Source organism: Pinus tabuliformis, chromosome 6 (genome assembly GCF_031772625.1).
Source record: "Pinus tabuliformis cultivar Carrire ecotype Pingquan chromosome 6, CPIR1, whole genome shotgun sequence".
Lineage (NCBI taxonomy): Eukaryota > Viridiplantae > Streptophyta > Pinopsida > Pinales > Pinaceae > Pinus > Pinus tabuliformis.
In genome coordinates, this window is record NC_142292.1 from 1,323,016,406 (window position 1) to 1,323,026,063 (window position 9,658).

A 9,658-nucleotide genomic window follows, 5' to 3' on the forward strand; every position below is an offset into this window, starting at 1 on the left:
ACTAGCTGGTAAGCCGAACCATCTACCTCGTTGCCCTTGCAATTATTAAGTCACAATATTTAGAACACTATGGAGAAACAAAATTACTCAGAAGTGATTGCCAAATAAACTCATTTCAGAGTAGAAACCAGAATTCAGAATTTAATGCCAAAGAAATTCATTTCAGAAGTGTTGTTACAAATTCAAAAAACAATGTTGTATTGGTTCTAGTGGTCACATCAAGGGATCATCCCACTAGTGTGCAACTCCTCCCTTCTTGCAAGCAAGATCGATTCCCTCCTCCTATAAAAAATTATGATTTACATAATACAATCTACGATATATTAAAAACCCAGCCTTCACGTGACTCCTTCCTTCTATAATGTTCTTTCATGATAATTTTGGTCATATTCCTTAGCAAACAACATGGGGATTGAATCCAAATTTATATTCAACAATAGAATATCAGTACAACTGTTTACCCATTGAAGGAATGAAGATCTGGTACAAATTTCCCAAATCTGGTTGTTTTCTACAATCCTGGAAAAATCAATTTTTTTAACAAAATGCCTACAAAGAACTCTACGTATGTCCTTAACCATTATGAATTTCAAAAAAATGTTTGGAGGAAATATAACTTGTTATATTTGAAACAGTAACCTCTCTCAAAATTTTCTGGTTCAGATACATTGCCTCAGAAATCATGCCCGAAAATGACTGCTTCAAATCTGAGATGTTAAAATTCTGGAAAGACAGTTTATTTTTAGAAAAATGCCTCAAAGACCATTATGTAACCTTTACACCATTATGAATTTTATAAATCAGTTAGAGGCTTTGTTAATTTGCTATATTGGGACCGAAATCCATGTTCCATAATTTCTCTATTCGCCTCCACCTGCATGGAAATCAAGGCAGGAGTTGGCATTTTGGAAACTATTGTAGAATTGGGGTTGAGGCATTAATTATTTCCTAAACATAAATCCATACGACCTGGGTGTATCTTAGCTAATGTGGAAGTGTTAAAATACCATTTTGAATAAAAACGTTTTCATGTTTCCCTAGAGATGTGTCAATGTATGAAAGCCCCAAATTAGTGCAGGAATGTTGGTGGAGGCATGTTGTTGTAGGCAGAGCTGGTGCACGCACAACTGGTATAGGAACTGCTACTATAGGAATGTCAGCAACTACCACAAAATAGCCTGGCATTAATGCCATTTTCATATTAAATTAACAAAACAAGAAGACTTCATAGATCAACAATTGTTAGCTCTAAATGCCTCTAAATGATAACTTAATAATGCGTAAAATGAATAATAATGATTATAGACACTTAGTATAGGCATAAAATTATTTACATAAATCATGAAAATTTGGACAAAATGGAGGCTCGACACTCCCCCATGCAAGCCAAACCATAAGATTATAAAATCATGGAAGATGGCAGGGGGAATGTTTAAAGATCATATTATGCTTCCCGATAGAAGTGTCAGCAAAAATGTTCGCAAGGAAATATTAAGATATCATTGTATGTCATCATTTAAAACATTCATCAAGTCTGCAACATCAATATTACAGTGCCAACTAAAACCATGTTATAATGGTTATGAAAGTATCGATTGCAGGAATGATAAAATTGCAACAATATCAGGTAGAGGAAAGAAATTCTTTGTACCATACATTATGGAAAAAGAGTACTACACCTTTATGATAGACATCACATACCTATTGTGTTGTTTCAAATGAAATCCCTACTTGTCATAGATTTTAGGGCTCTTATTTCTGTCCAGAGTCTTATTAACAATCATGATAAAAAATCGAATCTTTGTTGAAAATGTGCAATTTAAAGAAAATTACCATAGGATTCCTGCACCTAATACAACAATCTTGTACCTAGGTCACATAATTCTTATTTAGAGGCAACCATAATCAATATATATTGTTTTCCAGCAACACCTGGTGAGTAATCATCGCTGAGTAATTTGTCACTCTAAATACCATAAAGATTTAGAGTTATGATTCTAAAAAAGGGAAATAAAAATAGAACAGTATGACACCTTCCTGGACCCATCAGCAAACACTATAAATTTTGTTGCGATCTAGATGCAAAAGTAAGTTTCTTCTTAATCTATTACAAAGAATTACCTTCACTAAGGGTAGCACATCATTAAAGATTCTGAATTTTTGAAAGATAGAACTCAAAGCATCATGCTCAAATAATATTAAAACCATTATCCAAGAAATAAAATGATGAGTTTCATGGAAAGAGAAATATAACTGAGTAAATCATAGTATGCAATTAACTTTAATACCACATACATGGCCTTGTTTCCCGTAATTGTCTATAACCTCGGCAGGGATGTCTTTTAACCCAACGAAATGCCTGTGTCCCACTTACTAGATATAGAGTCATAGTTAGCTTATTTGGATTTTCTTTTAAATTAGATGAAGGCCATTATCCTGGCTTGGTAACCAGCTAATGGAAATGCCACTCAGAAGAAGTAACATGGATGAATAGGCCGGCTCGTGATGAGACCTCCTATTGCTTTTCAGCTGAAAGCCATTACTCTGGCTTAGCGAACAGCATAGTAATGTCACACATGTTAGGTCTCATGATCATGGTAGGCCAGCTCATCATGAGACATTCTATCCTCCCCTAAATATTTTGAAATTTATGATTGTAATTAACTTTGAAGGTTACTTAATAAGTGGGGAGGCATATCTACTCCTTAAGAGTACAGGATGGTGTGAAAAGTTTCTTAATGACTAATAATTACTGGCAAGTTTCTCTACCCTAAAGACTTACTAAAAATATCCCAGATAATGACTGAAAGATTCTTTAAGTTAATAATGATAGTGTTCTCATGATCCAAAATGGATCTAGCATAGACTTCTAAGTCTAAAAATCTTCCTCATAAAGGAAAATGAAAGTCAGAGGATGCTCTTAGAAATAGTCTCATTGCAGAGATCTCCTCATTCTGGATCTAATGCAATTTAAATGGGTGAAAACGGACTTCGGATGAAGGAGTTATTGTGAAAAGAAGATTGCCCATTATCCCTAGAAAAGTAGGAAATTTCTTATAAATGGGACTTAATGGCTCCTTAAAGAAATCGCATCACAAAGGCATAAAGGGCAAGCTCTATATGTAATATTGCATCACAATGTTAAAGGGCAGAACAACGGGCCCTAAGGATCCCCAACTGCGATCTCTGACATATCGCATCCAAGATAGGTTGTCATGCGATATCGGAACCCAGGTGAGCCGATAAAGCGATTGTGATATTGGCGATCAGTGATCAGGTGGCGCAAATACCAAGGAAGCCATTGCATGCGACATATGACAATGCGATACACCGATGTGATGGGTCAATAGCGATAGCGCTGATAAAGCGATCGATGATTGACGATCAGTGAATTCCCAATACAAGGGTCGTTATGACTTGCGACATGCGATTATGATATGTGATCGGCGATCGACACAAAGGAGCCATGCTAATGCAACGTGCGATTGTGACATGCGATAAAGGCTAGACTCGATAAGGTTATGGAGGCGATTTCATAATATTTGAAATCTGGAATTGCGGATTTTCTTTGTATTTTCTGTGTATTGGGTGTTTTGGCCATACGCAGCACGATGTGCGACATGTGATGCAAAGGTATACCCGATAGGATTTTAATCCCGATTACATATTATTTGAAGTTTGGTTAAACAACTCATGATATGTTTTTCATTCATTTTCTGTGTTTTCTGTTATATTGCTATTTCCGGGATTAAGGGAGAAGAAAGGTCGCTTGTTCCTTTTCCTTTGTAAATTGTCCTTGTTCTTGAATCATTTGTGCCATGCTATAAGCGGGCATTCTGTAACAGCAATGTGTTATGTAATACGCAGATCCATAGAGCCAGCAAGCCATATGGCTAGTCATAGAGCCAAAGAGCCAGAGAGAGAGAGGTCCAGTCAAAAGATTGAAGAGCCGCAAGGGAATGATTCCTCATGATGAGAGAGAGAGGAATGGCTAGGGGAACGACAGAGTCAAAGGATTCCTCAAAAGCTAGAGAGTATGACTCTCACAGGGGGAGATCACAAAAATCTAGCAGCAGAGAAGTGAGTTCTCCCTCGAGGGAGCTCACAGCTGGGGGCAGAGAGAAAATTGCATAGCACTCTCTCCTCCTTTGTAGAGCTGATAGAGCCAAGAGCGAGAGCAAGAGCCAGAGCCAGAGCCAGAGCCAAGAGCCCGAGTTAGAGCCAGAGCCAAGAGATAGAACCAGAGTGAGAGCCAAGAACTAGAGCCAGAGCCAGAGCCAAGAGCCAGAGCCAGAGTGAGAGCGAGAGCCAGAGTGAGAGCTAGAGCTAGAGCTAGAGCCAGAGCCAGAGTCGAGAACCAGAGCTAGAGTGAGAGCCATAGCCAAGAGCTAGAGCCAAGAGCTGAGAGCCAGAGAGCCAAACGGCCAGGGATAAAAATGGTATTCTAGCCCAATGGTTCAGTCGTAACCTATTAGAGTTGAGTGTGGAACTTGTAAAAGAATTTAGCCATAATCCAAAAGAGTCTAATCGAGTTGTTTACAGCTCAAGTAGATGAAGCCCAAGAGGTTTGGGTGAATTCCATATTATATTGTTGTTATGTGTGATTGTGTATTGCTACGTTGTATTGATTGTTATGTGTGTTTAAATATCAGTATAAGAAAATATACATAAGCACTTGAGTAGCCTAAAAACAAACATAAGCATACACCTCTTTCAAGCACTTTTAATTCCACAATTAATAATCATAAGCATAGATCTGGGAATATATATAAGATTTGGAGTGGGAGAGGTTCTTGTAAGCAGACAAGAAGCCTTTAGGTCCCCATTTCAGATCAGGTGGTATCAGAGCATCAGGTTGATTAACCCCACCTTCAAAGAAGGTGTTATCAAAGCTGGTTATGTCCGAGCTGGTTATACTGGAGCTAGTTATATCAGAGCTTTAGGTTGATTAACTCCACCTTCAAAGAAGGTTATATCAGAGCCCAAGTTATACCAGAGCAGATGGTATCATGATGTAGGTGATATCATATCAATATGTTTGATTGAAAGAGAAATCTATATGCTTATTTGACTTGAAATGTGTTCAAACAGTCGAAAGAATTTTGTTGTTTGATTGTTTGTAAACTAACTGTTGTTTGAATTTATAGAGGTGAAGGGAAAGCTATTGTTAGCTAAGTCTAGGATAGGACAAGAAGGAAGAAGGGTTGAAGGCATTCTTCTTATCCCAAAGGACCTCAAAGAAATCCTTGAAGCACAAGAGGTTTGTTGTAAAAGGTTGCTTGAATAAGCTCTTTGTTAATCTTGTGAGAAGTTCTTTTGGTCATTTTGATAATGACAACTTCTACAAGTGAGTCCTCAAATTCTTCTTTCTTCACAAGATTCTTTGATGAAGACATGAAGCAAGACTTGTTCATCATGATGGATATGGGGAGAGAAATGTATGAAGATGGAAGGAAGAGAATCATACCTAGAGAGAAGTTGAATTCCATGAAGGAAGAGAAACAGTTGCTTTCTGACAAATTGCACAAAATGGAGATGCAACTTCATATTGCAAATATGAACTTGGAAAGGATGCATGAGTTGGAGACGCAACTCTTTGTTGCAAAGGAAGCCTTAGTCAAGTATCAGCTTGAAGAAGAGGTAAATAATTCCAGTTTGTCTTCAATTTCCTCTAAGAATGTTTATATTGGTTCTTTTGAAAAACATACCAGTGGCATAGGTTCCAAGTTAACGTCCAAAATGGGCTATGAAGGAAAAGGCTTGGGAAAACATGCACAAGGTATTGTTGAGCCAATAATGGTTGAGGAAAGGCCTAAGTATTTTGGTTTTGGCTATGGACAAGCTTATGGAGAAATTTCCAAAGATGCGAGGAAGGCCATTGAAATAGTTTCAAGAAGGAGTTTCATTGCAGGTCTTCTACCTCAAGATTGTGAAGATTGTATTCTTGGGGAATGCAATGGTGTGAAACATCATTTGCAGAAAGAAGATGTATATCAGCATGCACTTGAACCAGAGAGTTGTGGAAACTCTGAAGAGGTTGATGGTGTTCCAAAGGGAACTACTTCTTCATTCAATTCACCTCCTCATGAAAGGAATAAAGGTGAAACGGAAAGGTATAAATTTGGTTCTAATTATATTCCTTTTGATTATGTAAAGGATGATAAATTTCCATATAAGTATGGGAAAAGATTTTCATGTTACTTTTGTGGTTTGGTTAACCATAATGTTTCTATATGTTGGAAGAGAATTGCCACATACATGAAACTTTTGAAGGAAAAGAAGCAAAGAGCCAAAGGTCCACTAGACAAGGTAAATCATGTTGTCAAGAATATTCACGTGTTGCACTTACTACCATAAGCAAGGAAATATTGCTGCAAAATGTTGGACTCTGAATCCAAAAATGTTTCCACGAAACTTGAAGAAGGTGGATAGAGAGAAAGGCAAGAATGGAAAGGAAGTTTCCATAAATGATGTGTTTCAGGATGATTCACATGTTGATGCTGATGTGCAGACAAAGGAAGGACCTTTGAAATGGATTGGTAAGAAATGGTTAGAGTTCTTATCCAATTAAAGGTTGCATGTCTATTGATATAATGCATCTATTTTCATTTCTTTGTCAATGGAATTCAAGTTGCAGGTTTTTACCAAGAAGGTGAATGGAAAAGTAGTGTAGGAGACTCACTTTATTGTTACAACATTATATTCATTTCAGCTTTGAAAGTACATTGTGGTTAAGCAAAAGTTGAAGGATGAAATGCATGCATAATCTTGATGTGCATGAACATAGGGATGTTGATGATTTCCTTGTATTTAAACATGTATGTGTGGTTAACTTGAAGGGTTGATTACTTTGTTTGTAAACATGCATGTAATGCCATATTGACTTGAGAAAAGTTGATTTGGTCTCCAAGATGGAGATGATGATGAAGTGTTTCATCTTTGAAAAAGAACCATGGAATTCTTTTTCTACATGCTTGACTTGAAGGGTCAATTATTTTAAAGGAATGTTTTGTTTACCTGTTATCTAGTCAATCATTTGTATGTATATGTAATGACATGGAGGTGTTCACAAGATTTGAAACTCTGTTTCTTTTGTTGAATCAGGAGTTTAGGCCATCCGGTTGTTGTCTGTAATCTTGTTGTTGTTAACAGTTGTTGTTGACAGTATGTCAAATAGGTGCAAATGACTTTTTTTTTGAAGAAGATGTAAATTCACATTAGTTTGAGCCACCTTGGATCAATGATCATGGTAGAGAATTTAAAACTACCTTTTGTGACCTTCTCAGCAAGAGTTCTGCGGGAAGTCAAGAAGGAAGACAGTTCTTCCTAGGAGGACAAGCACATCCAAGAAATAAGTGTTCAAAGGCTTTGGCTCAGAGGCACTATGCAAGGCAAGTGTATGGAGGCTGAAAGAAGAGGGTGAGGTACTCTCATTTACTGTTCAGATCAGTATATCAATCTTTTGGAGTCTAAAAGATTTTTAGTGGGAAGGTGTGATCCAAAATGGATCTAGCATAGACTTCTAAGTCTAAAAATCTTCCTCATAGAGGAAAATAAAAGTGAAAGGATGATCTTGGAAATAGTCTCATTATAGAGATCTATTCATTCTGAATCTAACACAGTTTGAATGGGCGAAAATAGACTTCGGAAGAAGGAGTTATTGCAAAAAGAAGATTGCCCATTATCCTTAGAAAAGGAGGCAATTTCTTATAAATGGGACTTAAGGGCTCCTTAAAGGATATCACATCGCAAAGGCACAAAGTGTAGGCTCTATATGAAATATTGCATCACAGTGTTAAATTGCGGACCAACAGGCCTTAAGGATCCTCAACTGCGATCTCTGACATATCACATCAGAGATAGGTTGCCATGCGATTATCGGAACCTGGGCGATTCAATAAAGCAATTGCGATATCGATGATCAGTGATCAGGTCGCACAAATACCAAGGAGGCCATTACATGTGACACACACCGATGTGATACACTGATGTAATGGGCCGAGAGTGATAGCATCGATAGAGTGATCGACGATCGACGATCGATGAATCCTCGATACAAAGGCCATTGCAACTTGCAACATGCGATTGCGATATGCGATCAGATATCAGCACAAAGGAGCCATGTTAGTGCAACGTGCGATTACAACATGTGATAAAGGTTGGACCCGATAAGGTTATGGACACGATTTCATAATATTTGAAATCTAGAATTGCGGTTTTTCTTTGCATTTTCTATGTATTAGGTTTTTTGGCCATACGTAGTGTGATATGCGACATGCGATGGAAAGGAAAACCCGATAGGATTTTAAGCACGATTACATATTATTTTAAGTCTGGTTAAATGACTCATGATGTGTTTTTCTTGCATTTCCTTTGTTTTCTGTTATATTGTTGTTTTCGGGATTAAGGCAGAAGAAAGGACGTCGGTTCCTTTTCCTTTGTAAATTGTCCCTATTCTTAAATCATTTGTGCCACACTGTAAGCATGCATTATATAACAATGATGTGTTATGTAATACACAGAGCCACAGAGCCATCGAGCTAGATGGCCAGTCGCAGAGCCACAGAGCCAGAGAGCTAGAGGGCCAGTCGAAGAGCTGAAGAGCTGTAAGGGAATGATTCCTCATGATGAGAGACAGAGGAACGACTGGGCGAACGACAGAGTCAGAGGATTCTTCAAAAGCTAGAGAGTATGACTCTCACAGGGGGAGCTCACAAAAATGTAGTAGCAGAGAAGTGAGTTCTCTCTCGAGGGAGCTCACAGCTGGGCGCAGAGACAGAATCACATAGTACTCTCTCGCCCTTCGCAGAGCTGACAGAGCCAAGAGCAAGAGCCAGAGCCAGAGTCAGAGCCAAGAGCAAGAGCTAGAGCCAGAGTCAAGAGCTAGAGGCGGAGCGAGAACCAAGAGCTAGAGCCAAAGCTGGAGCCAAGAGCTAGAGCCAAGAGCTAGAGCCAAAGCTAGAGCTAGAGCCAGAGCCAGAGCTAGAGCTAGAGCTGAGAGCAAGAGCCAGAGCGAGAGCCAAAGCTGAGAGCTAGAACCGAGAGCCGAGAGCCAGAGAGCCAAATGACCAGGGATAAAAATGGTATTCTAGCCTAATGGTTCAGTCGTAACCTATTGGAGTTGAGTGGGGATCTTGTAAAATAATTCACCCATAATCCCAAAGAGTCTAGTAGAGTTTATTAAAGCTCAAGGAGACATAGCCCAAGAGGTTTGGGTGAACTACATATTATATTGTTGTTATGTGTGATTGCATATTGCTCCATTGTATTTACTGTTATGTGTGTTTAAAGATCAACATAAGAAAATATACATAAGCACTTGAATAGTCTAGAAAAAACATAAGCATACACCCCTTTCAAGAACTTTTAATTCGGCAATTATCAATCATAAGCATAGATCTGGGAATATATATAAGATTTAGAGTGGGAGAGGTTCTTGTAAGTGGACAAGAAGCCTTTAGGTCCCCATTTCAGATCATCTCATGAATAGCTTATTATGATCTTTACAAGAGTGGTCCACCATAGGGTGCTCTCCAATAGTATCTTCTAAGGGAAACTAAAAATCTATATATCATATGGCAACTTCAGTAGAGTGGTCAATCATGGCTACTTTTACAAAATCATAAGGTATTAGAGTGAATCATACTTAATAATATTT